Here is a 6305-nt window from a genome sequence, read left to right as displayed (position 1 = left end):
AATTTAAACAATCTTCCTGATGGTTGGCCTCGTAGGGTTCAACACGGAGATGCGCAAACGGGCGATTAATTAGTTTGAAGAATATTTTTTTAATAGTAGCAGGTAGCGTTTTCAGTAACTATTTTATTATAGTATAAAATATAATATAATAATTCTATATTTGCAGCCTTACAGGTCTCGTGTCAGGTATTAAGAATCGTAATTTTGTAACTTGTAAGCTTGTCTTTTTTAATTTTTTTTTTTTTATAAAACTAAAAACCAAACGATATGTGTTGTAATTTATTGTTTAAGGTTAAAATATATTTCGATGTGATATTATATAATACACATTAGTCTTAGGTAATCTAATTCGGTTCACAAACAGAAAAGAATAAAAATACAACTTAAGATTCTTAACTAAATCAAATATAATATAATGATTGCACAATAGAATTAATAAGCCTAAATATGTATCATAAAATTATAATTAAATAGGTATCATATGATGTAAATATTTTTTATATTAAATAATACTGTTATGTTACTAATAATACTGCTCAACAACGTAGCTATATTCTTAACATTAATCAAATAAAATAATATTACATATTATATTATATCCTAGACTCAAATACTCAATTTATTAATGGCAAATTATTATCATGGGAACAAATGCAATAAATTATTTACATCGGGTATAAATATTAATATTAACTTTTTATTCTAATGGGGAGAGAAAATAACAATTAACTACTAACCATTTTATATATTATACTAAAAACATGGACTATACAATGTACAATAGCAATATAATGAAAAACAAAAATGTTTTATAAAATAAGTCATATTAAAATTAAAACGAATAAAATATATTTATAATATAGTTTAAATGATTACATTCATAATCACTAGGCAGTTCTTGAAATATGATAACAATCATTAAAAAGGTTCTAGGAAGGTATTTGTACACGAATACAAAATAAGTAGTAACAATTTTTGATAAATCGATATGCATACAGTAAATTATTGAAGTAATATAGATACACGAATATTAAATTTATTATAGGTTGGAATGATCAAGTATTTTGTATTATAATGTATAATGTTGTATAGGACGAAAGTCGTAAAAATCTATTTTACAACTTGATTTAATTTAAAATAACCATTATGTAAGAATCCATTACTAAAATGACGAATGACCGAGTAAAACCTTTCAATACTTAATGAAATATCTATTATTTAAAATTACAGAGTTTATAACATGCGATGAGCATAGTCCATTTAAATCGTTTCTTTCTGGTAATCTTTCGGGATTTTAATCCCCATCAATACCACTGCAGTGTTTGGAAAATTGGAACTGCTGACCACTTGGCCTACAGCTTTCTGTTCGTATCTCCCTGCAAAATTCGTGTCCGTGGTTAGGTTAGGTTAGGTAACTCAACCATGGAACGTATGCCACTCAGGAAGCTGTCTTTGTCGTCATCAGACCACGTCTGGACCCATTCGGTGAACAGATTAATGCATCATTTGAATAGACTGAGCGGACGGACTTCCTCTTTGCACAGGGTTTCCATGATCGCCGGCGGACCATTGGCTGCGCCGCCGTTACTCCCGAACCCGTGAACTAACACTGGCGGGAAGTCGCCACGTCCCAATTTGCTTCACTCTCCGAACCACTGTAACATATGTGTAGTGGATCTGTGCCACGACGGTTGTTGTGTACGCGTTATCATTAGCGTACCACAATGAAAATCTCCGTTTAAGCGCTGAAGAGTGAGCTGAAAAATCGATAAAAAAAATTGCCGTTTGAATTAAAAATTATTATAATATAAAACAGTGCCCACAGCCGTCCTATATTAACGAAGGCACTTAAACTTCGTTTCACGTTATTTTACACGGCTTCGACATGTCATTATTAATTATTATTCACAGTATTTTTTTTTTTTTTGGTCGTTTACGATTTTTGAAGTTTAAATTTTAACGATTTTGGATATTTGTCGATATAATAACTATTTAAAAATTGATTAACTTTAGAAACTCGAGATTTTCATTAAATGTTTATGTTTGTATTTTCTATACATAATACCATGTACAATTTTCAAAATATTTAGGCACTAACAACTTAAAGTTTAGGCACTTGAAATTTTTAAAAATTTTTTCACAATAAATTAGTAATTACGATAAAATAATTATTCGTTCGGTAAAAATTTTTGAAATGTAATTTAAGATCTCATATCAGTTATTTTTATATGCGTAAAAAAATATCAAATAGAAATAGAAACTATTAGTTTTATATGCATAGGAAATTATGAAGTATATTTTCTTTTTACAAAACTTGTCAAAATAACTAACATTAATAAATTACAATAATTTTATAATTGAAAATTCATGAAATGTTCGATTTTTATGGCTTAAGTTTGAAAATGTAGCTTAATGTTCTTCATTATATAATAGTACCTAGGTAGTTAATACTGGAAATAAAAGTCTGAAAAATATACAATCAAAATTATTTTTTTATAGATATTTTAAGTTCAAATTTGGAGGAATTAAATTACATGTAATACCTATCATTAATTAGTAACAATATTTATTATTTTTTTATAGTTCAAAATCATTATTCGCGAGGACTTGAAACTTATATTATGAATTTCATTAAATGAAATGATGATTTCAAAAATTCAAAATATGTAGAGCAATATTATTTTAAATTATAAACTTTGAGTGTACGAGTAAATTATACTATTAGAAAAACAGTGAAATTTATAGGCTATCCATTTTTAGTTAATGTATCTATTTTTTAATTAACCGAGCTCTATTTGATATCATTTTATACAACTTCACTGATATTCATTGATACTTGAAAATTTAAAAAATAATACTATAATAGCTTTGCTTGTAATTATGTGAGTGAGCCAAATTAAGTGTTCAACTTTATATGTGGTTACATTAGTAGGTTATGCAGCTTAATATACATGTGATGTATGTGTACTAGATATTTCTTATAGTATAGGTATTACCTAAGTATTTATATTATTAACTATTAAATACTCTATTTATATATATTATTAAAAAATAACTCATGTTTGTGATTATTATAACGGCCTTATGTGGTTTTGTACCTATCGAATTATTACGCCTTTTTCGATGTTTTCTAATGATTTGTCAAATGAAATAAATATTAAAATGTATATAGTACCAAATCAAATATTACTGCACATAAAGATGTAAGGTAACTTATATTATATTAGTATTATTATGTCGATTGCTCGAAAACGTAGGTATTACGTTCACGCGAATTGTGAACTACGTGTAATATGGAAACAAAGGTATTACCCACGTCTTATACTCCTACGTATAAGTACTTATGCATAATAAAGCGGTTATTGTGATTCGTAATTTTCCGTATGTATATGCACAAGTTTGACGGTTGTGTGTATTTTATATTGTTTAAAATTGTTTTTATGTGTAGTTACGATTCCGCTATAATCTTATATTATGGCTTATCACCAGTGTTTAAAAAAAAAAAAGTATTTATATAAAAAACATAACAGTAGCATTTCTTTCGTACGTATATTTGAGATTCTTTTCTACTGCTTTTGTCATCGTATTTCTCAATGTTTCCTATTATTTATGGATTTTACCTCTATTCCTTTAGCTCTTTGTTTCTTGTAATATTTTATTTACTTAGGTACTTTTTAAATTATCTCCCTACTTTTTCATTCTTTAGTTTACCCACACATAATTTTATTTTAGTATTTCCATTTTTTCCGCTTTTCAGGGTTGTGATCGTTTTCATTAGTAGTGGATTAGGTATGATTAGTATCGATGGCCGCCCTTGGGTAACTTTTGTATTTTTATATTATCATTATCTATTCCTTATAAATATATTATCTATTTAACCACTTGTCGCAAACATCGAGCCAAGACCGGTTTTTTTTTTTACCGTGTGCGGCATTCGATGTTAAATAAGTTGACAGTTAATGGTGAACATCCGGTCACAAACATCTCGCAGGAACGGTTTTTCTTTTGTATGCATTTCTCGGTGCCTCGCATCAAATTGCATCTTTGAATGATTGATTGCTTGTTGCAAACATCATACATGTACGGTTTCTCACCCATGCGCGCCTTCCGGCTAATAATATTGAGATCGTTCGTATTTAATACGAAACCGGGTTATCGTTGTTATCATCGATCGCATGTTCACTGATAAATGTTACCGATTACAGGTCCATAATATCTGACTTGGATTGATTTACGTATATAATATGTTATACGAATAATATCGTGTTTTTTTTCGTAAAGTGATGAGGTCATTAGACTATTCTATTTATGATCGATTAGAATGTATTGTCAGTTGTAGGTTTACTAGCCAGAATTTGTTGTACTTTAAGTACCCCGTTTAAAATGAAATATTAAAATGAAATCAAGTGATAGAAATTGGAAGAATTAATAAGATATAATATTATGACGTGAAAGGGGATATTTGTTTAACTATTATAGTTATATGTTCAATTACATATAGTTTGTAGTTATTAACTATTGTAATTTATAAGTAAAAGACAAAATCCACGACGGAATGCATTGTTTACCAAAGTATAAGATCATGAAATCCCTGTTCATTTTTTTTATATTCTATTATAATTTATATCGTGTTCTTTGATAATATTAAATTTACACAAATAAAATGCTTACTATATTGAAATGCATAAAAATAATTAAAATTCATTTTTTTGTAATATCATATCTTTAGGTATTTCTATATGCCTATAATTGTATTAAACATAGGTGGTAAGTAATTAAAATGTCATAATTTAATACAGGTAAAATTTTACATAATTTACATTAAGTGTTAAAATGAAAAATTGTTTACTTTTTGATCAATAAAAAAAATAATAATATTTTTATTAAATCTTAGGTAGAAACATATTATTTATTTTTTTTAGAATATTTATAGAATCAATGTTGATATTTTGTCTAAGATTATTTAAATCTTATAATGGATTAAAATATTCTTTGATAAGAAAAAATAATTGTAGATAAATACATCTAGCTACATTTTCAATTTTTATTTTAAAATAAATAGTATAATAAAAAAATCCCGTCTAAATTGTATTGCAGTGAAAATATTGTATTTGACTTTAAATGCTAAAGTATTTCGATATGTGCATGTTTAAATACAATAAAAATAACCCACATAAGCTATAGTAATTTATTTATAAATGCATTTTCTAAATTTTTTAAACTTCTCAAATAGAAGGTTTTTAAATTTTAATTTGAGTGTATATAAGAAAACTAACTTGCATGTGCTATTTATAGATGCATGTACGTGGTTATTTAGTTAAAATAATATTTTTATAAATTATTGAAATAATATAAAATTCTAAATGAATCAATTCCATTTATTCATATTATAAAATACTATTAGTTGGAAATGGAGTTTTTGATGCTATTCAGTAATTTAAATAGTAAATTTTTAGAATAACATTGAAGTTTTCATAGTTAACTTCGTAATAATTTGAATCAATGTATTTTTATAATTTTTTTTTTAATTAACTTTTTTTGATTGTTTCCACAAGTTTTTTTTAATTTCGAATAGGAAATTATAATTTCTGAAAAAAGTGTAAAACGAAAATAGTAGATACTGAAATGTCACGTCTCAATTTCTTATGTTTATTACTTTTTTTTTATTAGAAAACATAATTTTATATACATATAACCATGTATGCTTGTTATTTCAGTAGAACATCGATTTTTGGGTAGACCGTTATACTATAAATCAGCCTTTTTTTCAGGATAGGGTTAAAGTTTGTGACACCTAGGGAACCCATTACATTTTTCAAAACGGCGTCTATTGTATATTGTATTTATTATAATAAAGATAAAAAAAATAATACATTAAAAGGTTGGGGGAGTGGTTATTATTTTTACTACATTTTTTATATAATCTAGAGAAATACGATTTGATATAAAATTTTTAAGATTTTAGTTATTATTGTTTTATACCATAGTAAATACATGAAGTCATAACCTATCTAATACAATTATATAGAAATATAAGTATACAGTTATACAACAGACTTGTGATAATTAGCAAAAGGTAAGTTTTAATTGATAGTTTAGATATCATATAATTTTTTTATATAGGTAGGTAGTAAGAATTTACAGATTATTTGAAAGTATCAAATATACCATATTAAGCCTTAAAGAGTTTCGTTTTATTATATTAAATACAATTGCAAACAATTAACAGAAAACATTTGTTTAATGTAAGTAGAAAAAATATAGGATCAAATGAAATATACTATTTATATTATATATTATAGTCA

At 25.9% G+C, this 6305-nt stretch overlaps 1 protein-coding gene across 1 annotated transcript in view; it reads right to left on the bottom strand.

The window, feature by feature from the left end:
• Positions 1-996: 996 nt before the first annotated feature.
• Positions 997-6305, bottom strand: part of LOC113555891 (nephrin-like) — a 234889-nt gene continuing 229580 nt past the window's right edge. Inside the window, exon 16 of the mRNA XM_026960497.1 lies at positions 997-1757. The gene's annotated coding sequence lies outside the window, so the exon portion shown is untranslated. The remainder of the gene's footprint in view (positions 1758-6305) is intronic.

This window comes from Rhopalosiphum maidis, chromosome 3 (assembly GCF_003676215.2).
Source record: "Rhopalosiphum maidis isolate BTI-1 chromosome 3, ASM367621v3, whole genome shotgun sequence".
Taxonomy (NCBI): Eukaryota; Metazoa; Arthropoda; class Insecta; order Hemiptera; family Aphididae; genus Rhopalosiphum; species Rhopalosiphum maidis.
Note: the sequence above shows the minus strand (reverse complement) of the source record. Positions and strands in the feature narration are given on the sequence as shown.